Source organism: Pongo abelii, chromosome 8 (genome assembly GCF_028885655.2).
Source record: "Pongo abelii isolate AG06213 chromosome 8, NHGRI_mPonAbe1-v2.0_pri, whole genome shotgun sequence".
NCBI classification, from domain to species: Eukaryota; Metazoa; Chordata; class Mammalia; order Primates; family Hominidae; genus Pongo; species Pongo abelii.
Window position 1 is genome coordinate 39,687,810 of NC_071993.2, and position 26,529 is coordinate 39,714,338.

Sequence of the window (26,529 nt, forward strand, 5' to 3'; positions counted from 1 at the left end):
TGGAAATTGGAATGGAAAGAATGGAATGTGCAATGGAAGGGAATGGAAGGTGGAATGGAATGTGAAATGCGATATGGAATGGAATGTGGAATTGAATGGAATAGACCGTGGAATGGAATGCAATGGAACATGGAATGGAATGGAATGGATCATGGAATGGAACGTGGAATGGAATGTGGAAAGGAATGGAAGGGATTGTCGAATGTAATGTGGAATGGAATTGAATGGAATGTGGATTGGAATGGAATGGAACGTGGAATGAAAAGTGGAATGGAATGGAATGGAATGTGGAATGGAATGTGGAATGGAATTGAATGGAACTTGGAATTGAATGTAGAATGGAATGGAATGGAATGTGGAATGGAATGGAAAGGAATGGAATTAAATGGAACGTGGAAAGGAATGGAACTTGAAATTGAATGGAATGGAATGAGGAATGGAATGTAACGGAGTGTGGAATGAAATGGAATGGAAGGTGGAGTGGAATGGAAGTAAATGGAACATGGAGTGGAATGGAATGTGAAATGGAACATAATAGAAAGAGAAATGGAAAGCAATGGAATGTGGAATGGAATGTGGAATGGAAGGGAATGGAATGTGGAATGGAATGTAATAGAATGTGTAATTTAATGTGAAATGGAATGGAATGTGGAATGGAAGGGAATGGAATGTGGAATGGAATGTAATGGAATGTGGAATTTAATGTGAAATGGAATGGAATGGAACACTGAATGGAACGTAATGGAATGTGGAGTGGAACGGGATGGAAAGTGGAAAGGAACGTGGAATGGAATGGAATGGAATGTGGAATGGAATGGAATGGATTGTGGAATGGAATGTTGAATGGAATGTGGAATGGATCGTAACGGAATGTGGAATGCAATGTTGAATGGATTGGAATAGAATGGAATGGAATGTGGAATGGAAAGGAATGGAATGTAGAAGGGAATGTGGAATGGAATGGAATGGATAGTAGAATGGAATATGCAAAGGAATGGAATGGAATGTGGAATGCAAAGAGGATTCTAATGTGTAATGGAATGTAATGGAAGGTAATGGAATGGAATGGAATGGAATGTGGAATGGAATGGAACACAATTTGGAAAGGAATGGAACGGAAAGCAATGGAATGGAATTTAATGGAACGTGGAATGGAATGGAATGTGAAATGGAATGGAATGGAAAGAGTAATGCAATTTAAAGGAAAGTGGAATGGAATGGAATTGAATGTGGAATGGAATGGAATGGAATGTGTAATGGAATGTGCAAAGGAATGGAAAGTAATGGAATGAAATGTGGAATGGAATGGAATGGAATATGGAATGGAATGGAAGGGAATGGAATATGGAATGGAATGGAATTGAATGTTTAATGGAATGGAATGGAATGTGGAATGGAAAGGAACGGAATGTGGAATGGAATGTAATGGAATGTGGAATGGAAAGTGCAATGGAATGTAAAGGGATGGAATGAAATTTGGAAAGAAATGGAATGGAATGCAATGTGGAATAGAATGGAATGAAATGCAATGTGGAATGGAAAGGAATGGAATGGAATGAGGAATGGAATGGAATGGAATGTGGTATGGAAAGGAACGGAATGTGGAATGGAATGGAATGGAATGAGGAATGGAAAGTGCAAGGGAATAGAATGGGATTGAATGAAATTTGAAATGGAATGGAATGGAATGCAATGTGGTACGGAATGGAATGAAATGCAATGTGGAATGGAATGAAATGGAATGTAGAATGGAATGGAATGGAGAGTGCAATGGAATGGAATGGAATGTGGAATGGAATGGAATGGAATGTGGAGTGAAATGGAATGGAAACTGGAATGGAATGTGGAACGGAATGGAATGGAATATGGAATGGAATGGATTGGAATGTGGAACGGCATGAAATAGAATGTGAAATAGAATGGAATGGAAAGTAGAATGGAATGGAATGGAATGTGGAATGCAATAGAATGGAATGGAATGTGGAATGGAATGGAATGTTGAATGGAATGTGGAATGGAATGTGGAAAGGAATGCGTAATGGAATGGAATAGAATGTGGAATGGAATGTGGAAAGGAATTTGGAATGGAATGCGCAATGGAATGGAAAGGAATGTGTAATGGAATGTGGAATGGAATGGAATGGAATGTGGAATGGAATGTGGAAAGGAATGTGGAATGATACGGAATGTAATGTGAAATGGAATGGAATGGCATGTGGAATGGAATGTGGAATGGAATGGAACGGAATGTGGAATGGAATGGAATGGAATGTGGAGTGGAATGGAATGGAATGTGGAGTGGAATGGATTGGAATGTGGAGTGGAATGGAATGGATTGTGGAATGTAATGGAATGGAATTCGCAATGGAATGGAATTGAATGTGGATACGAATGGAATAGAATGCAGAATGGAATGGAATGGAATGAGGAATGGAATGGAATGGAATGTAGAATGGAATGGAATGGAATGGAATGTGGAACGGAATGTAATGGAACCTGGAATGCAATGGAATGTGGAATGGAATGGAATGGAATGTGGAATGGAATGTGGAATGGAATGGAATGTGGAATGTAATGGAACGGAACGTGGAATGGAATGGAAGGGAATGTGGAATGGAAACAAATGGAATATGGAATGGAATGGAAAGGAATGTGGAATGCAATTGAATGGTATGGAATGGAATGTGGAATGGGATTGAATTGAATGTGGAATGGAACGTGGAATGGAAAGTGGAATGGAATGGAATGGAATGTGGAATGGAATGTCGAATGGAGTGTTGGATGGAATGTAACGGAATGCGGAATGGAATGTGGAGTGGAAAGGAATGGAATGTGGAATGGAGTGGAATGGACTGGGGAATTTAATGGAATGGAAAGGAATTTAATGTGTGTCAGAATGGAATGGAATGTGTAACGAAATGTAATAGAATGTGGAATGGAATGGAATGTGGAATGGAATGGAATTATGTTTAATGGAATGTGGAATGGAATGGAATGGAATAGAATGGAATATGGAATGGAATGGAATGGAATCTGGAATGGAGTGGAATGTGGAATGGAATGTGGAATGGCGTGGAATGGAAAGGAATGGAATCGGGAATGGAATGTAACGGAATGGAATGTGGAATGGAATGGAATGTGGATTGGAATGGAATGGAATGGAATGTGGAATGGAAAGGAAAGTGGAATGGAATGCAATGGAAAGTGGAATGTAATGGAACGGAATGTGGAATGGAATGGAATGGAATATGGAATGGAATGGAACGGAATGTGGAATGAAATGGAATGGAATGGAATGTGGAATGCAATGGAATGGAATGCAATGTGGAATGGAATGGAATGTGGAATGGAATGGAATGGAATGGAATGAGGAATGGAATGCAATGGATTATGGAATGGAATGAAATGGAATGGAATGGAATGTGGAATGGAATGGAATGGAATGGAATGAAATGTGTAATGCAATCGAATGAAATGTTGAATGGCATGGAATGTGGAATGTAATGTGGAATGAAACGTGGAATAGAATGGAATGGAACGTGGAATGGAATGTGGAATGGAAAGTGGAATGGAACGTGGAATGGAATGAGGAATGTGGAATAGAATGCAATGGAATGTGGATTGGAATGGAATTGAACGTGGAATGCAATGTAATGGAATGGAATGAGGAATGGCATGGAATGGAATGTGGAATCGAATGAACTGGAATGGAAAGTGGAATGGAATGGAATGGAAAGTGGAATAGAATGGAATGCCAAGTGGAATGCAATGTGGAATGGAATTGAATGGAATGGAATGTGGAATGAAATGGAATGGATTGTGGAATGGATTGGAATGGAATGTGGAATGGAATGAAATGGAATGTGGAATGGAATGGAATTGAATGGAATGTGGAATGGAATGGAATGGAATGGGATGTGAAATGGAATGGAAAGCAAAATGGAATGTGTAATGGAATGGAATAGAAAATTGAATGGAATGGAATGGAATGTGGAATGGAATGGAATGGAATGTGGAATGCAGTGGAATATGGATTGCAATGGAATGGAATGCGGAATGGAATTCAATGGAATGTGCAATGGTATGGAATGAAATATGTGGTGTAATGGTTTCAATGTAAAATGGAATGGAATGTGGAATGGAATGTGGAAAGGAAAGGAATGGAATGTAGAATGGAATGTAATGGAATGTGGAATGGAATTGAATGGAAAATGTAATGTAATGAAATGGAATGGAATGGAATGTGGAATGGAATGGAATGTGTAATGAAATATGGAATGAAATGGAATGGAATGGAAAGGAATGTTGAAAGGAATGGAATGGAATGGAATGTGGAATGTAATGGACAGGAATACGAAAAGTAGCGGAATGAAATGTGGAATGGAATGGAATGTAACGTCGAATGGAATGGAATGGAATGGAATGTGGAATGGAATGGTATGGAATGTGGAATGGGATGTAATGGAATGTGGAATGGAATAGAATGGAATGCAATGGAATGGATTGGAATATGAAATGGAATTGAATGGAACGTGGAAAGAAGTGGAGTAGAATGGGGAATGGAATGGAATGGAAACTTATGTGGAATGGAAGGGATTGGAATGTGGAATGGAATTGAATGGAAAATGGAATGGAATGGAACATTATGTGGAATGGAATGGAATGGAATATGGAATGGAATGGAATGGAATGTGGAATAGAATTGAATGGAATGTGGAATGGAATGGAACGGAATGTGGAATAGAATTGAATGGAATGCGGAATGGAATGGAATGGAATGTGGAATGGAATGGAATGGAATGTGAAGTTGAACGGAAAGAGGAGAGGAATGTGTAATGGAATGGAACGGAACAGAATGTGTAATGGAATGAAATGTGGAGTGGAATGGAATGGAATGAAATGTTGAATGGAATGTAATGGAAAGTGGAATGTAATGGAATGTGGACTGGAATGGAATGGAAAGTGGAATGGAAAGGAATGGAATGCGGCATGGAATGGAATGGAATGTGGCATGGAATGAAATGGAATGTGCCATGGAATGGAGTGGAATGTGCCATGGAATGGAATGCAGTGTGAAATTTAATGCAAAGGAATGAGGAATGGAATGGAATGGAATGTGGAATGGAACGGAATGGAATGTGTAATAGAATGGAATGGAAAGCGGAATGGAATGTGGAGTGGAATAGAATGGAATGGAATGGAATGTCGAATGCAATGGAATGGAATGGAATGTGGAATGGAATGGAATGTGGAATGGAATGTGAAATGGAATGGAATGGAATCGAATCGAATGTGGAATGGAATCTGGAATGGAATGGAAAGTGGAATGGAATGGAATGGAATGTGGAAAGGAATGGAAAGGAATGGAATGGAATGTGGAATGGAATGGAATGGAATGGAATGTGAAATGGAATCGAATGAAATGTGGAATGGTATGGAATGGAATGGAATGTGGCATGGAAAAGAATGGAATGTGGCATGGAATGGAATGGAATGTGGCATGGAATGGAATGGAATGTGGAATGGAATGTAGTGCAATGTGGCATGGAATTGAATGGTGTGTGGAATTTAATGCAACGGAATGGAATGGAATGGAATGTGGAATGGAATGGAATGGAATGTGGAATAGAATGGTATGAAAGTGGAATGGAATGTGGAGTGGAATGGAATGGAATGGAATGGAATGTGGAGTGGAATGGAATGGAATGTAATGGAATGTGGAATTCAATGGAATGGAATGGAATGTGGAATGGAATGGGAAATGGAATGGAATGAAATGGAATGGAATGGAATGTTAAATGCAATGGAATGGAATGGAATGTTTAATGGTATGGAATGGAATGGAAAGTGGAATGGAATGGAATGGAATGTGGAATGCAATGGAAAGAAATGGAAAGGAATGTGGAATTGAATGGAAAGGAATGGAATGGAATGTGTAATGGAATCGAATGAAATGTGGAATGGAATGGAATGGAATGTGGAATGGATTGTGGAATGGAACGTGGAATGGAATGGAATGGAAAGCGGAATGGAACGTGGAATGGAATGTGGAATGTGGAATGGAACGTGGAATGGAATGTGGAATGTGGAATGGAACGGAATGGAATGTGGAGTGGAATGGAATTGAATGTGGAATGGAATGGAATGCAAAGGAAAGCGGAATGGCATGGAATGGAATGTGGAATGGAATGAAATGGAAAGGAAAGTGTAATGGAATGGAAAGGAAAGTGGCATGCATTGTAATGGAAAGTCAAATGGAATGCAATGCAATGTGGAATGGAATGTGAAATGGAATTGAATGAAATGGAATGTGGAAGGGAATGGAATGGAATGGAATGGCATGGAATGGAACGTGGATTGGAATGGAATGTAATGTGGAATGGAATGGAATAGAACGTGGAATGGAACGTGGAATGGAACGTGGTATGGAAAGTGGAATGGAATGGAATGGAACATGGAATGTAATGGAATGGAATGTGGAATCGAAAGTGGAATGCAATGGAATGGAACAGAACGTGGAATGGAAAGTGGAGTGGAACGTGGAATGGAAAGTGGAATGGAACGTTGAATGGAATGGAATGGAACGTGGAATGGAATGTGGAATGGAATGTGGAACGTAATGGAATGGAATGTGGAATGTAATTTAATGGAATGTGGAAAGCAATGGAATGGAATGTGGTACGGAATGTGGAACGTAATGTGGAATGGAATGTGGAATCGAATATGGAATGGAATGTGAAATGGAATGTGGAATCAAATGTGGTATTGAAACGAACGGAATGTGTAATGGAATGGAATGGAATGTGAACTGGAATAGAATGGAATGCAGAATGGAATGTGAAATGGAATGGAATGGAATGTGGATTAGAATGTGGATCGGAATTGAATGGATTCCGGAATGAAATGGAATGGAGTGGTATGGAATGTGGAATGGAATGGAATGAATCGTGGAATGGAAGGTGGAATGTAAAGTGGAATGGAATTCCGAGAGGAATGGAATTCCAAATGGAATGGAATGGAATGTGGAATGCAAGTAGATAGAATGTTGAATGGAATGTGCTATGGAATGGAATGGAATGGAAAGGAATGTGGAATGCAATGGAATGGAATGTGGAATGGAAGGGAATAGAATGTGGAATGGAAGGTGGAATGGAATGGAATTGAATTGAATGGAATCTGGAATCGAAAGGAAAGCAATGTGCAAGGAAATGGAATGGAATCTGGAATGGAAAGTAATGCAATGTGGAATGGAATGGAATGGTATGGAAATTGGAATGAAAACGAAAGGAATGCAATGTAATGTGCAATTGAATAGAATGGAATGTGGAATGGAATGGAATGGAAAGTGGAATGTAATGGAATGGAATGGAATGCAGAATGGTATTGAATGGAATTTGGAGTGGAATGTAATGGAATGGAATGTAATGTGGAATGGAAAGGAAGAGGAAATAGAATGGAGTGGAATGGAAAGTGGAATGGAATGGAACGGAAAGGAATGGAATGGAATGTGGAATGGAAAGTAAAATGGAATGTGGAATGGAACGTCAAATGGAATGAAATATAACGTGGAATGGAATGGAATGAAACATGGAATGGAAAGGAAAGGAACGTGGAATGCAACATGGAATGGAAAGGGGAAGGGAACGTGGAATGGAATGCAATGAAATGTGGAATGGAATGGAATGGAATTTGGAATGGAATGGAATGGAATGAGGAATGTAGGAGAATGTAATTTGGAATGGAATGGAATGGAACATGGAATGGAAAGTGGAATGGATTGGAATTTAAAGTGGAATAGAACGTGGAATGGAATTTGGAATTGATGGAATGGAATGTGAAATGGAACGGAATGGAATGTGGAATTGATGGAATGGAATGTGAAATGGAATGGAACGGAATGTGGAACGGAATGTGAAATGGAATGGAATGGAATGGAATGTGGAACGGAATGTGGAAAGGAATGGAATGGAATATGGAATGGAATGTGGAATGGAATGGAATATGGAATGGAATGTGGAATGGAATGGAATAGAATGTGGAATGGAATGTGGAATGGGATGGAATAGAATGGAATGCGGAAAGTGATGTTGAATGGAATGGAATCAAATGTGGAATGGAAAGTGGAATGGAATGCAATGGAATGTGGAATGAAATGGAATTGAATGGAATGGAATTGAATATAATGGAATGTGGAAAGGAATGGAATGGAATGGAATGGAATAGAATGTGGAATGGAATGTGAAACGGAATGGAATGGAATGTGGAATGGAATGTGAAATGGAATGGAATGGAATGTGGAATGGAATGGAATGGATCGCGGAATGGAACGTGGAATGGAATGTGGAATGGAATGTGGAATGGAATGGTATGTGGAATGGAATGCAGTGAAATGTGGAAATGCATAGAATGAAATTTGGAATGCAATGGAATGGAATGTGGAAAGGAATGTAATGCAATGAACTGTGGAATGGAATGGAATAGTATACAGTTGAATGCAATGTGGAACAGAATGGAATGGAATGTGGAATGGAATAGAATGTAGAACGGAATGAAATGGAATGGAATGTGAAATGGAATGGAATAGAAAGTGAAATGTAATGTGAAATGGAATTGAATGGATTGGAATATTTATTGGAATGTGGAATGGAATGGAATGGTATGTGGAATGGAATGGAATGGAATGTGGTATGGAATGGGTTGCAATGTGGAATGAAATGTGGAATGGAATGGAATGGAACGTGGAATCGAATGGAATGGAAAGGAATTGAAAGTGGAAAGAAAGTGAAATGGAATGTGGAATGGAATGTAATGGAATAGAATGTGAAGTGGAATGAAATGGAATGGAGTGGAATGTGAAATGGAATCTGCAATGGAATGTGGAATGCAATGGAATGGAATGTGGAATGCAATGGAAAGGAATGTGAAATGGAATGGAATGGAATGTGGAAAGGAATGTGGAGTAGAATGTGGAATGGAAAGGAATGGAATGTTGAATGGAATATTGAATGGAAAGGAATGGAATGTGGAAGGGAATGTGGAATGGAATGTGGAATGAAATGTGGAATGTAATGAAATGGAATGTGGAATGGAATGTGGAAAGGAATGAAACGGAACGTGGAATGGAATGGAATGGAACGTGGAATGGAACATTGAATGGAAAGTGGAATGGAATGTGGAATGGAATGTGGTCTGGAATGGAATGGAATGTGGTATGAAATGTACAATTCAATGGAATGAAATTTGGAATGGAATGTAGAATGGAATGCAATGGAATGAGAATGGAATATGTAATGGAATGGAATGGAATGTGGAATGGAATGGATTGGAATGTGGAATGGAATGTGGAATGGAATGTGGAATGGAATCTGGAATGGAACGGAATGGAACGTGGAATGGAACGTGGAATGGAATGTGGAATGGAATGTGGAATGAAACGTGGAGTGGAAGGTGGAATTGAATAGAATGGAATATGGAATACAATGTGGAATGGAATGGAAGGGAATGTGAACGGAATTTGGAGTGTAATGGAATGGAATGTGGAATGGAATGGAAAGGAATGTGGAATGGAATGTGGAATGGAACGCAATGTAATGTGGAATGGAATGTGTAATGGAAAGTGGAATGAAAAGAATGAATGTGGAATGGAACATGGAATGAAATCGAATGGAACGTGGAATGCAAAGTGGAATGGAATGTGGAATGGAATGTGGAATGGAATGGAATGGAATGTGGAATGGAACGTAGAATGGAGTGTGGAATGGAATGGAATGGAATGTGGAATGAAATGTGGAATGGAATTTAATGGAATGTGGAATGGAAAGTGGATTGGAATATGGAATGGATTGAGGAATGAAATGTGGAATGGAACGGAATGGAAAGTGGAATGGAATGTGGAATGGAGTGTGCAAAGGAACTCGGAATGGAATGTAATGGAATGTGGAACGGAACCTGGAACGCAATGGAAAGGAAAGTGGAATGGAAAGTGGAATAGAACATGGAATGTAATGGAATGGAAGGTGGAAAGGAATCTGGAATGGAACTTGTAATGTAATGGAATGTAATGTGGAATGGAACGTTAAATGGAATGGAATTGAACGTGGAATGGAACGTGGAATGGAATGTGGAATTGAACGTGGAATGGAATGTGGAATGGAATGTGGAATGGAACAGAATGAAATGTGGAACGGAACGAATAATAGAGTGTGGAAAGGATCATGGAAAGGAATGGAATGGAATGTGGAATGGAATTTAATGGAAATTCGAATGGAATGTGGAATGGAATGGAATGGAATGGTATGTGCAATACAATGTGGAAAGGAATGTGGAATGGAATGTGGAATGGAATGGAATGGAATGTGGAATGGAATGGAATGGAATGTGGAATGGGATTTAATGGAAATTGGATAGGAATGTGGAATGGAATGGAAATTGGATAGGAATGTGGAATGGAATGGAATGGAATGGAATGTGGAATGGAATGGAATGGAATGTGGAAAGGAATTGAATGAATTGTGGAATGGAAAGTGTATTGGAATGGAAAGGAATGTGGAATGGAATGATATGGACCACGGAATGGAATGTGGAATGGAATGTGGAATGGAATGTTGAATGGAATGTGGAATTGAATGACAGCGAATCGAATGCAACGTGGAATGGCATGTGAATTGAAATGCAATGGAAGATGGAATGGAATGTGGAAAGAAATGCAATGGAATGAGAATGGAATGTGTAATGGAATGTGGAATGGAATGTGGAATGGAACATTTTATGTGACGTGGAAGGGAACGTGGAATGAAATGTGGAATGGAATGGAATGGAATGTGGAATGGAATGGAATGTGGAATGGAATGTGCAATGGAATAAAATGGAGTGTAAAGTGGAGCGGAATGTGGAAAGGAATGGAATGGAATGTGGAATGGAAAGTGGAATGGAATGGAATAGAATGTGGAATGAAATGTGGAATGGAATATGGAATGGAATGGAATGTTGAAAGGAATGTCGAATGGAATGGAATCAAATGTGGAATGGAATGTGGAATAGACTGGAATGGAATGTGGAATGGAATGCAGTGGAATGTGGAATGCAATGGAACGGAATGTGGAAAGGAATGTGAAATAGAATGGTGAATGGAAAGGAATGGAATGTTGAATGGAATGTGGTATGAAATGTAAAATGGAATGGAATGCAATGTGGAATGGAATGTGGAAAGGAATGCAATGGAATGAGAATGGAATGTGGAAGGGAATGGAATGGAATGTGGAATGGAATGTGGAATGTAACGGAATGGAATGCGGAATGGAATGTGGAATGGAATGAGGAATGGAATGTGGAATGGAATGTCGAATGGAACGTGTAACGAATGTGAAATGGAATGTGGAGTGGAATGGAAGGGAATGGAATGGCAAATGAAATGAAATGGAAAGGAATGTGAAGTAGAATGGCATGGAATGTGGAATGGAAAGGAATGGAATGAAATGGGGAAATGAATGGAATGGAATGGAATGGAATGTGGAAACGAAGGGAATGGAATGTGCAGTGGAATAGAATGTGGAATGGAATGAAGTGTAATGGAATGTGGAATGGAATGGAATGGAATGGAATGCGGAAAGGAATGGAAAGGAATTCATTGGAATGTGGAATGGAATGGAGTGAAATGTGGAATGGAATAGAATGTGGAATGGAATGAAATGGAATGGAATCTGGAATGTAAAAGAATGGGATGTGGAATGGAATGGAATGGAATATGGAATGGAATGGAATGGAATGGAATGGAATGGAATCTGGAATGGAATGTGCAATGGAATGGAACGGAGTGGAATGGAATGGAAACTTATGTGAACTGGAATGTGGAATGGAATGTGGACTGCAATGTGGAATGGAATGGAATGGAATGTGGAATGGAATGGAATGGAATGTGCAATGGAAATTGGAATGGAATGGAATGGCATGTGAAATGGCACGTGAAATGGAACGTGGAATGGAAAGTGGATTGGAACATGGAATGGATTAGAATGGAACGTGGAATGCAATGGAATGGAATGTGGAATGGAATGGAATGGAATGTCCAATGGCATGTGGAATGGAACGGAATTGTATGTGGAATGGAATGTGGAATGGAATGGAAAGGAATGTGAAATGGAAAGAAATGGAATGTGGAATAGACTGGAATGGAAATGAATGTGAAATGGAATGGAATGGAATGTGGAATGGAATGTGCAATGTAATGGAATGGAGTGCAATGTGGAATGGAATGTGGAATGGAATGGAATGGAATGTGGAATGGAATGAAATGGGATGTGGAATGCAATGGGTTGCAATGTGGAATGGAATGTGGAATGGAATGGAATGAAATGTGGAATGGAATGGAATGGAATGGAATGGAATGTGCAATGGAATGGAATGGAGTGCAATGTGGAATGGAATGTGGAATGGAATGGAATGGAATGTGGAATGGAATGAAATGGGATGTGGAATGTAATGGGTTGCAATGTGGAATGGAATGTGGAATGGAATGGAATGAAATGTGGAATGGAATGGAATGGAATGGAATGGAAAGTGGAATGGAATGGAATGTGTAATGCAATGGGAATGGAATGGAATGGAATGTGGAATGGAATGGAATGGAATGTGCAATGGAATGGAATGGAATGTGGAATGGAATGGAATGCAATGTGTAATGGAACTGATTGGAATGTGAAATTGAATGGAATGGAATGGAATGCAATGTGGACTTGAATGGAATTGAACGGGGAATGGAATGTGGAATGGAATGTGGAATGGAATGGAATGGAATGTGGAATGGAATGTGGAATGCAATGGAATGGAATGTGAAATGGAATTGAACTTGGAAAGGAATGGAATGGAATGTGGATTGGAATGGAATGGAATGTGGATATGTGGAATGGAACGGAATGGAATGAAATCTGGAATGGAATGGAATGGAAGGTGGAATGCAATGGAATGGAATGGAACATGGAATTGAATGGAATGGAATGGAATGTTGAATGCAATGGAATGGAACGGAACATGGAATTGAATGGAATTGAACGGGAAATGGAATGTGGAATGGAATGTAATGGAATGTGGAAAGGAATGGAATGGATTGTGGAATAGAATAGAATGGAATGGAATGTGCAATGTAATGTAGAGTGGAATGTGGAATGGAATGGAACGGAATGTGGAATGGAATTGAACTTCGAATGGAATGGAATGGAATGTGGTTTGGAATGGAATGGAATGGAATGTGGAATGGAATGGAATGGAATGGAAAGTGAAATGTAATTTGGAATGGAAAGTGGAATGGAATGTGGAATAGAATGGAATTTAATGGAATGTGCAATGGAATGTGAAATTGATGGAATGGAACGAGGAATGGAATGAAATGGAATGTGAAATGGAATGTGCAATGGAATGGAATGGAATGGAATGTGGAACGGAATGTGGAAAGGAATGGAATCGAAAGTGGAATGGAATGCGTAATGGAATGGAATGGAAGGTGGAATGGAATGTTCAATGGAATGTGGAATGGATTGTGGAAGGGAATGGAATGGGATGGAATGTGGAAAGGAATGTTGAATGGAATGGAATAAAATGTAGAATGGAATGTAGAATAGAATGGAATGGAATGTGGAATGGAATGGAATGGAATGGAATAGAATGGAATGGAATGTGAAATGGAATGGAATGGAAAGTGGAATGGAATGGAATGTGGAAGGTAAAGTAATGGAATGGAACGGGGAATGGAATGGAATGGAATTGAATGGAAAGTGGAAAGGAAGGGAATAGAATGTGGAATGGAATAGAATGTGGAATGGAATGAAGTGGAATGGAATGTGGAATGGAATGGAATGGAATGGAATGTGGAATGGAATGGAATGGAATTAAATGGAATGTGGAATTGAATGGAGTGTAATGTGGAATGGAAAAGAATGTGGAATGCAATGAACTGGAATGGAATGTGGAACGTAAAATAATGGGATGTGGAATGGAATGGAATGGAATATGGAATAGAATGGAATGGAATGCAATCTGGAATGGAATATGGAATGGAATGGAATGGAAGGGAATGGAAAGTGGAATGGAATGGAATCTAATGTGGACTGGAATGTGGAATGGAATACAGACTGCAATGTTGAATGGAATCGAATGGAATGTGGAATAGAATGGCATGGAATGTGCAATGAAAATTGGAATGGAATGGAATGGCATTTGAAATGGCATGTGAAATGGTACGTGGAATGGAACTCGGAATGGAAAGTGGAATGGAACGTGGAATGGATTAGAACGGAACGTGGAATGCAATGCATTGGAATGTGGAATGGAATGGAATGGTATGTCCAATGGAATGTGGAATGGAATGGAATTGAATGCAGAATGGAATATGCAATGGAATGGAAAGGAATGTGAAATGGAAAGAAATGGAATGTGCAATAGATAGGAATGGAATTGAATGTGAAATGCAATGGAATGGAAGGTGGAATCGAATGTGCAATGGAATGGAATGGAGTGGAATGTGGAATGGAATGTGAAATGGAATGGAATGGAATGTGGAATTTAATGGAATGGGATGTGGAATGGAATGAGTTGCAATGTGGAATGTAATGTGGAATGGATTGGAATTGAATGTGGAATAGAATGGAATGGCATGGAATGGAATGGAAAGTGGAATTGAATGGAATGGAATGTGGAATGGAATGAGAAAGGAATGGAATGGAATGTGGAATGGAATGGAATGGAATGTGGAATTGAACGGGGAATGGAATGTGGAATGGAATGGAATGCAATGTGGAATGGAATTGATTGGAACGTGGAATTGAATGGAATGGAACGGAAGGGAACGTGGAATTGAATGGAATTGAACGGGGAATGGAATGTGGAATGGAATGGAATGGAATGTGGAATGGAATGGAATGGATTGTGGAATAGAATAGAATGGAATGGAATGTGCAATGTAATGTAGAGTGGAATGTGGAATGGAATGGAATAGAATGTGGAATGGAATTGAACTTCGAATGGAATCGAATGGAATGTGGTTTGTAATGGAATGGAATGGAATGTGGAATCGAATGGAATGGAATGGAAAGTGAAATGTAATTTGGAATGGAATGTGGAATGGAATGTGGAATAGAATGGAATTGAATGGAATGTTCAATGGAATGTGAAATTGATGGAATGGAACGAGGAATGGAATGGAATGGAATGTGAAATGGAATGTGCAATGGAATGGATTGGAATTGAATGTGGAACGTAATGTGGAAAGGAACGGAATCGAATGTGGAATGGAATGAGGAATGGAACGGAATGGAATGTGGAATGGAATGTGCAATGGAATGTGGAATGGATTGTGGAATGGAATGGAATGGGATGGAATGTGGAAAGGAATGTTGAATGGAATGGAATAAAATCTGGAATGGAATGTAGAATAGAATGGAATGGAATGTGGAATGGAATGTGAAATGGAATGGAATGGAAAGTGGAATGGAATGGAATGTGGAAGGGAAAGTAATGGAATGGAATGAGGAATGGAATGGAAAGGAATTGAATGGAAAGTGGAAAGGAAGGGAATAGAATGCAGAATGGAATAGAATGTGGAATGGAATGAAGAGGAATGGAATGTGGAATGGAATGGAATGGAATGGAATGTGGAATGGAATGGAATGGAATTCAATGGAATGTGGAATGGAATGGAATGTAACGTGGAATGGAAAAGAATGTGGAATGCAATGAACTGGAATGGAATCTGGAACGTAAAATAATGGGATGTGGAATGGAATGGAATGGAATATGCAATAGAATGGAATGGAAAGGAATCTGGAATGGAATATGGAATGGAATGGAATGGAATGGAAAGTGGAATGGAATGCAATCTAATGGGGACTGGAATGTGCAATGGAATGAAATGTAATGTGGAATGGAATAGAATGGAATGTGGAATGGAAAGTGGAATGGAATTGAAAATGCATTGGAATGTGGAATGGAAATGTATAATGGAATGTGGAATGGAACGTGGAATGGAATGTGGAATGGAATGCGGAATGCAATGTAGTATGGAAAGAGGAATGGAACGGAATGGAATGTGGAATGGAAATGTATAATGGAATGTGGAATGGAACGTGGAATGGTATGTGGAATGGAATGCGGAATGCAATGTAGTATGGAAAGAGGAATGGAACGGAATGGAATGTGGTATGGAACGGAATGCAATGTGGAATGGAATGTGGAATTGAATGTGGAATGAAACGTGGAATGGAACGTGGAAAGGAATGGAAAGGAAAATAGAATGAAATGTGGAATGGAATGGAATGGAATGTAGAATGGAATGAGCAATGGAATGTGGAATGGAATGGAAAGGAATGTGGAATGAAAGGTGGAGTTGAATGCAAAGGAATGTGGAATGGATTGCAATGGAATGTGCAATGGAATGTGGAATGGTATAGAATGGAATGTGGAATGGAATGTGGAATCCAATGGAATGGAATTGAATGGAATGTGGAATGAAATGGAATGGAACGTGGAAAAGAATGTGGAAATGAATGTGGAAAGGAAAGTGGTATGGAATGCAACGGAATGTGGAATGGAATGGAATGTAATGTGGAATGGAATGGAATGGGATGGAATGGAATGCAGAATGGAACGGAATAGAATGTGGAATGCAATGGAATGGACTGAAATTTGGAATTGAATGGAATGTAATGTGGAATGGAATGGAACGTGGAATTGAATGGAATTGAACGGGGAATAGCATGTGGAAAGGAATGTGGTTTGTTATGGAATAGAATGTGGAATGGAATGGAATGGAACATGGAATGGAAAGTGGACTTGAATGCAAAGGAATGTGGAATGAAATGTGGAATGGAATGGAAAGGAAAGTAGAATGGAATGTGGAATGAAATGTGGAATGGAATGTTGACAGGAATGCAATACAATGTGGAATGGTATGTGGAATTGAATGGAATCGAAAGTGGAATGGAATGTGGAATGGAATGTGAAATGAAATGTGAAATGGTATGGAATGGAAAATGGAATGCAATTTGGAATGGAAAGAAATGGAATCTGAAATAGAATGGAATGGAAAGGAATGCGGAATTGAATGGAATGGAATGTCTTATGGAGCGGAATAGTATATGGAATGGAATGAAATGCAACGTGGAAGAGAATGTGGAATGGAATGTGGAATAGAATGTGGAATGTAATTGAATGGAATGTGCAATGGAATGGAAAGGAATGTGTAATACAACAGAATGGAATGTGGAATAGAATGGAATTGAATGGAATGTGGAATAGAATGGAATGGAATTGAATGGAATGCGGAATCGAATGGAATGGAATGTGGAATGCAATGTAATGGAATGGAATGTGAAATTGAATGTAATGGAATGTGGAATGGAAAGTGGAATGGAATGGAATGTGGAATGGAATGGAATTGAATGTGGAACAGAATGGAAAGGAAAGTGAAATGGAATGGAATGGAATGTGGAATAGTATGGAATGGAATGGTTTATGGAATGGAGTGTGGAATGGAAGGTGGAATGTAATGGAATGGAATGTTACATGGAATGGAATGTGGAATGAAACGTGGAATGGAATGGAATGGAATGTGGAATGGAATGGAAAGGAATGTGGAATAGAATGGAATGGAATGTGGAATGGAATGAAATGGAATGTGAAAAGGAATGGAAATTGGAATGGAATGGAATGGAATGTGGATTGGAATGGATTTGAATGTGTAATGGAATGGAATGCAATGAAATGGAAAGTAAAATGGAATGTGGAATGGAATGTGAAATGTAATGTGGAATGGAATGTGGAATGGAAAGTCGAATGGAATGAATTGGAACTTGGAATGGAATAGAATGGAATGGAACGTGGAATGGAAGGGTGAATGGAACGTGGAATGGAATGTGGAATGGAATGTGGAAAGGAATGGAATGGAATGTGGAATGAAATGGAAAGTGGAATGGAATGAGTAATGGAATGGAATGGAATGTGGTTGGAATATGTAATGGAACGTGGAATGGATTGTGGAATGAAAGGTGGAATGGAAAGTGTAATGGAAGGAAATGGAATTAGCAATGGAAAGTGGAATGGAATGTGGAAAGGAACGTGGAATGGAATGTGGAATGGAATGGAAAGGAGTGTGGAATGGAATGGATTGGAATGTGGAAAGGAATGTGCAGTGGAATGCAATGGAATGTGGAATGGAACGGAATGGAATGTGGAATGGAATGTGGAATGAAACGGAATGGAATGTGGAATGGAATGTGGAATGGAGGGTGGAATGGAAAGTGGAATTGAACGGAATGAAATGTGGAATTAAATTTGGAATGGAGTGTGGAATGGAATGTGGAATTGATCGGAATGGAATGTGGAATGGAATGGAATAGATTGTGGAATGGAGTGGAATCGAATGGTATTGATGGTGGAATAGAATGGAATGTCGAAGGATCGTGGAATGGAACGTGGCATAGAACGTGGAATGGAAGGTGGAATGGAATGGAATGGAATGTGGAATGGAATGGAATGCAATGTGGAATGTAACTGAATTGAATGTGGAATGGAATTGCATGGAATGTGGAATGGAATGGAATGCCATGTGGAATAGAAAGATTCATGGAATGGAATGGAATAGAATGTGGAATGGAATGAATTGGAATGTGAAATAGAATGTGGAATGGAATGGAATGTGGAATGGAATGGAGTGGAATGTAGAATGGAATGGAATACTAAGTGGAAAAAAATGTGGAAGGGAGTAGAATTGAATGTGGAATGCAATGTGGAATGCAATGGAATGGAATGTGGAATGCAATGGAATGGAATGAGGAATGCAATGGAAAGGAATGTGAAATGGAATGTGGAATCGAATGGAATAAAATGTGGAATGGAATGGAATGGAATGTGGAATGGGACGTGGAAAGGAAGGTGGAGTGGAGTGGAATGGAACGTGGAATGGAACGTGGAATGGAATTTAATGTAAAGTTGTATGGAACGTGGACTTCAACGTGGAATGGAAAGTGGAATGTAATGGAATGGAAAGTGGAATGGAAAGTGGAATGGAAGTTGAAATGGAACGACGAATGGAATGGAATGGAATGTGGAATGGAATGGAATGGAAAGTGGAATGGAATGGAATGGAATGTGGAATGGAATGGAATTTGGAGTGTTATGTAATGGAATGAAATCGAATGAGGAATGGAATGGAATGGAATGTGGGAAGTGGAATGGAATGGAATGGAAAACGGAATTGAAAGTGGAATGGAACTTGGAATGGAACGTGGAATGGAATGGAATGGAACGTGGAATTGAATGGAATGGAATGTGGAATTAACTGGAATGGAACCTGGAATGGAATTGAATGGAATGGAATTTGTACTGTTGTGGAATGGAATGAAATGGAATGTGGAAAGGAATGGAATGGAATGTGGAATGGAATGGAATAGAATGTGGAATGGAATGTGGAATGATATGGAATGGAATGAGGAATGGAATGTGGAAGGGAATGCAATGTGTAAAGGAACTTGGAAAGGAATGTGGAATGGAATGTGGAATGGAATTGAATGGAATGTGGAATGTTAAGGAATGGAATGTGGAATGGAATGGAATGCAGTATGGAATGGAATGTGGAACGGAATGGAATGGAAATTGGAATGGAATTCAATGCAACGGGGAATGGAATGGAATGGAGTGGAATGTTGAATGGAATGGAATGGAATGTGGAATGGAATGTGGAATGGAATGTAGAATGGAATGGAGTGGAATGAGGAATGGAAAGTAACGGAATGTGGAATGGAACCTGGAATGATATGGAATGGAATGTGGAATGGAATGTGGAATGCAATGGAAAGGAACGTGGAATAGAACATGGAATGGAACGTGTAATGTAAAGTGGAAAGGAACGTGGAACAGAAAGGGGAATGGAATGGAATGGAATGTGAAATGAAATGGAATGGAATGTGGAATGGAGTGTGGAATGGAATGGAATGTGGAATGGAACGTGGAATGGAATGGAATGAAATGAGTAATGGAATGCGGAGTGGAAGGGAATGGAACAGGGACTGGAACGTGGAATGGAACGTGGAATGGAAAGTGGAAAGGAAAGTGGAATGGTACGTGGAATGGAATGGAGTGGAATGTTTTATGGAATGGAAACGAATGGAATTTGAAGTGTTATGGAATTGAATGAAATGGAAAGTGGAATGGAATGGAATGGAATGTGGAATGGAATGGAATGGAAAGTGGAATGGTAAGGATTGGAATGTGGAATGGAAGGGAATGGAATGTGGAATGGAATGGAATGGAATGTGGCCTGGAATGGAAGGGAAAGGAATGGAATGTGGATTGGAATAGAAGGGAATGTGGAATGTCATGGAATTTAATGTGGAATGGAAAGGAATTCAATATGAAATGGAACGTGTAATGGAACGTGGAATGGAATGGAAAAGAACATGGAATGGAAAAGGGAATTTTACGTGGAATGGAACGTGGAATGCAATGTGGAATGTGGGACGGAATGGAATGGAATCTGGAATGGAATGAAATGGAAAGTGGATTTGAATGGGATGGAATGACGAATGGAATGGAATGGAATGTGGAATGGAACTGAATGGATTGTGGATTGGAATGTAGAATGGAATTGAAAGTAATGTGGAATGGAATGTGGATTGCAATGGAATGTGGAATGGAACGGATTGGAATGTGGAATGGAATGGAATGGAATGTGGAATAGAACGTGGAATGGAAGGGGGAATGGAATGGAATGGAATGTGGAAAGGAACGTGGAATGGAAAGTGGAATGGAACGTGGAATTGAATAGAATGGAAAGTAGAATGGAACTTGGAATGGAAAGGAATGGAATGGAATGGAATTTGGAGTGTTATGAAATGGAATGAAATGGAATGTGGAATGGAATGGAATGGAATGGAATGGAATTTGGTGTGTTATGGAATGGAATGGAATGTGGAATGGAAAGTAATGGAATGTGCAACGGAATTGAATGGAATGGAATGTGGACTGGATTGGAAAGTAATGGAACGGAACGTGGATTGGGATGGAATGGAATGGAATGTGGAATGGAGCGTGGAATGGAATATGGAATGGAAAGAGGAATGTAAAGGAATGGAACATGGAATGGAAACGAGTGGAATGTGGAATGCAATGGAACGAGCTGTGGAATGGAACGTGGAATGATATGGATTGGAATGTGGAATGGAATGTGGAATCATTGGAATGGAACGTGGAATGGAACGTGGAATGCAAAGTAGAAAGTGATGTGGAATCAAACGTGGAAATTATCGTGGAATGGAATGTGGAATGGAATGTGGAATGGAATGGAATGGAAAGTGGAAAGGAGTGGAATGGAATGTGGAATGGAATGGAATGGAACGTCGAATAGAATGTGGAATGGAATGGAATGAAATGTGGAATTGAATGGAATGGAATGGAATGGAATATGGAATGGAATGAGGAATGTAATGTAATGTGGAATGGAATGTGGAATGGAATGTGGAATGGAAACGAGTGGAATTTGGAAAGCAGAGGAACGGGCTGCGGAACGGAAAGTGGAAAGATATGGATTCGAATGTGGAATGGAATGTGGAATTGAATGGAATGGAACGTGGAATGGAACGTGGAATGGAAAGTGGAAAGGAATGTGGAATAGAACGTGGAAGGGAAGGTGCAATGGAACGTGGGATGGAACGTGGAATGGAACGCGGAAGGGAACGGAATGGAAAGAGGAGTGGAATGGAATGGAATGTAACGGAATGTGGAATGGGTTGGAAGGGAATGGAATGGAATTTGAAATGGAATGGAATGGAATGTGGAATGAAATGGAATGGAGTGTGGAAAGGAATGTGGAATGGAATGAGGAATGGAATTGAGTGGAATGTGGAATGGAATGTAGTGGAATGCAGAATGGAATGGAGTGGAACATGGAATGGAATGGAATTGAAAGTGAAATGCAGAGTGGAACGGAATGGAATGGTACGTGGAATGGAATGTGGAATGGAATGGAAAGGAAAATGGAATGAAAGGTGGAATGGAATAGAATGGAACACGGAACGGAACATGGAAAGGAATTTGGAATAGAATGGAATGGAATGTGGAATGGAATGTGGAATGGAATGGAATGGAAGGTGGAATGGAATGGAATGGAAAATGGAATGGAACGTGTAATGGAATGTGGAATGGAATGGAATGGAACGTGGAATGGAACGTGGAATGGAATGGAATGCAACGTGGAATGGAATGAGGAATGGTACGTGGAAAGGAAGGTGGAATGGAAAGTGGACTGGAAAGTGGAATGGAATGTGGAATGGAACGTGGACTGGAATGTGGAATGGAACGTGGAATGGAAAGTGGAATGGAAAGTGGAATGGAAAGAGGAAAGGAACGTGGAGTGGAACGTGGAGTGGAATTGAATGGAATGTTAAATAGAATGGAATGTGGACAGAAATGAAATGGAATGTGGAACGGAATAGAATAGAGTGGAATGCGGAATGGAATGGAATGGATGTGGAATGGAATGGACAGGAATGTGGAATGGAATGTGGAATGGAATGGAATGGAAGGTGGAATGGAATGTGGAATGGAATAGAATGGAATGTGGAATGGAATGGAATGGAATTTGGAATGGAATGGAATGGAATGTGGAATGGAATGGAATGGAGTGGAATATTGAATGGAATGGAGTGGAATATTTAATGGAATGGAGTGGAATATGGAATGGAATGGAATGGAGTGTGGAATGGAATGTGGAATGGAATATGGAATGCAATGGAGTGGAATGTGGAATGGAATGTGGAATGGAATGGAGTGGAGTGTGGAATGGAATGGAATGCAATGTGGAATAGCAAGGAATGGAATGTGGAATGGAATGTGGAAAGATGGAATGGAATGAGGAATGGAATGTGGAATGGAATGGAATGTGTAAAAGAACTTGGAATGGAATGTGGAATAGAATGTGGAATGGAATGTGTAAAAAACTTGGAATGGAATGTGGAATAGAATGTGGAATGGAATGTGGAATAGAATGGAATGGAATTTGTAATGGGAAGTAATAGAATGTGGAATGGACTGTGGAAAGGAATGGAATGGAATGGAATGCAATACGGAATGGAATGTGGAACAGAATGGCATGGAAAGTGGAATGGAATTGAATGGAATGCGGAATGGAATGGAGTGGAGTGGAATGTTGAATGGAGAGGAATGGAATGTGGAATGGAATGTAGATTGGAATGGAGTGGAATGTGGAATGGAACGGAACGGAATGTGGAATGGAACGTGGAATGATATGGAATGGAATGTGGAATGGAATGCGGAATGCAATGTAATGGAACGTGGAATAGAACATGGAATGGAATGTGTAATGGAAAGTGGAAAGGAACGTGGAACGGAATGTGGAATGGAATGTAATGGAATGTGGAATGGAAGGGAATGGAATGTGTAAAGGAATGGAATGGAGTGTAGAATGGAATGGAATGGAATACAATGTGGAATGGAATGTGGAATAGAATGCAAAGGAATGGAAATTGAAATTGAATGGAATGGAATGTGGAATGGAAAGGAATGTAATGTAATGGAATGGAATGGAATTTGAAATTGAACGGAATGGAATGTGGAATGGAAAGGAATGGAATGTGGAATGGAATGGAAGGGAATGTGAAATGGAAAGTGGAATGGAATTGAAGTGAAGGTGGAATGGAATGGAATGGAATGTGGAATGGAATGGAAATGAAAATGGAATAGAATGTGGAATAGAATGTGGAATGGAACGTGGATTGAAATAGAATGGAACATGGAATGGAATGGAATGGAGTGGAATGTGGAATGGAATGGGGTGGAATATGGAATGGATTTGAATGGAATGTGCATAGGAATGTGGAATGGAATGAGGAATGGAATGGAATGGAATAGAATGGAATGTTGAATGGAATGGAACAGATGTGGAATGGAATGGAATGGAATGTGGAATGGAATTTGGAATGGAATGGAATGGAATATGAAATGGAATTAAATGGAGTAGAATGTGGCATGGAATGGAGTGGAATATGGAATGGATTGGAATGGAATGTGGAATGGAAAGAAGAATGGAATGTGGAAAGGATAGTAGAATGGAATGTGTAATGGAATGGAATGGAACGTGGAATGGAACGTGGAATGGAATGAGGAAAGTTATGGAAAGGAATGAGGAATGGGATGTGGAATGGAATGGAATGGAACGTGGAATGGAACATGGAATGGAACTTGGAATGGAATGTGGAATGGAATGTTCATTGGAATGGAATCTAATGTTGAATGGAATGGAACGGAATGTGGAATGGAATGTGGAATGGACGTGCAATGACCCGTGGAATGGAAAGTAGAATGGAACGTGGAAAGGAAAGTGGAATGGAATGTTGAATGGAATGGAATGGATCATGGGTCGGAACGTGGAATGGACCGTGGAATTGAATGTGGAATGGAACGTGGAATGGAATGGAATGCAATGTGGAATGCAATGGAATTGAAGGTGGAAAGGAATTGAATGGAGTGGAAGGTGGAATGGAAAGGAATGGAATGTAGAATGGAATGGAATGGAATGTGGAATGCAATGGAAAGGAAAGTGGAATAGAATGTTAAATGGAACGTGGCATGGAATGGAATGAAATGTGGAGGGAAATGTGGAATGGAATGGAATGCAAAGTGGAGTGGAATGGAATGGAATGGAATGGAGAGGAGTCTGGAATGGAATGGAATGGAAAGTGGAATTTAATGCAGAATGGAATGTGGAATGGAATGTGGAATGGAATGGAATTTAACGTGGAATTGAATGCAATGGATTGCGCAATAGAATGGAATAGAATGGAAAATGGAACGGAATGGAATGTAAACGAATGGAATGGGATGTGGAATGGAGTGCAATGCAATGTGGAATGGAGTGGAAAGAATACAGAATGGAATGGAATGACAGGTGGAGTGGAATGCAATGGAAAGGATTGAAATGTGGAATGGAATGGATGGGAATGAGGAATGGAATGTGGAATGGAATGGAATGCAATGTGGAATAGAACGGAATGGAATGGAATATGGAAAGGAATGTAATGGAATGGAATGAAATGGAATGGAATGTTTAATGGAATGTAATAGGATATAGATTTGAATGCAATGGAATGTGTAATGTAATGGAATGGAATATGGATGGAATGGAATGGAAATAAATCGAAGGTGGAATGGGATGGAACGGAATGAAATAGAACTTGGAATGGAATGGAAGTCAATGTGAAATGGAATGTGGAATGGAATGGAATGAAAAGGAATGGAATGTCGAATGGAATAGAATGGAATATGGAATGGAATGGAATTGAATGTGGAATGGAATGGAATGGAGTGGAAAGTGCAATGGAATGGAATGGATGTGGAATGGAATGGAATGGAAAGTGGAATGGAATGTGGAATGGAATAAAATGGAATCTGGAAGGGAATGTGGAATGGAATGGAATGTGGAATGGAATGGAATGGAGTGGAAAGTGGAATGGAATGGAGTGGAATATGGAATGGAATGGAATGTTGAATGGAATGGAATGGAATGTGGAATGGAATGGAATGGAGTGGAATATGGAATGGAATACAATGGAAAGTGGAACGGAATGTGAAATGGAATGGAATTGAATTTGGAATGGAATGTGGAATGGAATGGAATGCAACGTGGAATGTAATGTAGTGCAACGTAGAATGGATTGGAATGGAATGTGTAATGGAATGGAATGGAATCTGGAATGGAATGGAATGTGGAATGGAAAGGAATGGAATGGAATGCGGAAAGCAATGGAAAGTAATGGTATTGAATTGAAAGGAATGTGGAATGTAATGGAATGGAATGTGGAATGGAATTGAATGGAATGTGGAATGGAATGGAATGGAATGTGAAATGAAATGGAATGGAATGTGAAATGGAATGGAATGGAATGTGGAATGGAAAGTAAAATGGAATGGAATGGTATGTGGAATGGAATTTCCAATGGAATGGAACAGAATGTGGAATGGAATGGAACGGAATATGGAATGGAATGGAATGGAATATGGAATGGAATGGAATGGAATGTGGAATGGAATGGAATGTGGAATGGAATGGAATGTGGAATGGAATGGAATGGAATGGAATGGAATGGAATGGAATGCAGAGTCGAAATGAATGGATTGGAAATTGGAATGAAATGGAATGGAATGTGGAATGGAAAGGAGTGGAATTTGGAATGGAATGTGGAATGGAATGGAATGTAAAATGGAATCTAATGTAATGTGGAAGGGAATGTGAAATGGAATGGAATGGAATGTGGAATGGAATGGCATGGAATGTGGAATGGAATGTGGAATGGAATGGAATGTGAAACGTAATGTGGAATGGAATCGAATGGGATGTGAAATGGAATGGAATGGAATGTGGAATGGAATGGAATTCAATATGGAGTGGAATGGAATTGAATGTGGAATGGAATGGAATGTGGAATAGAATGGAATGGAATGGAATGAAATGTGGAATTGAATGTGTAATGG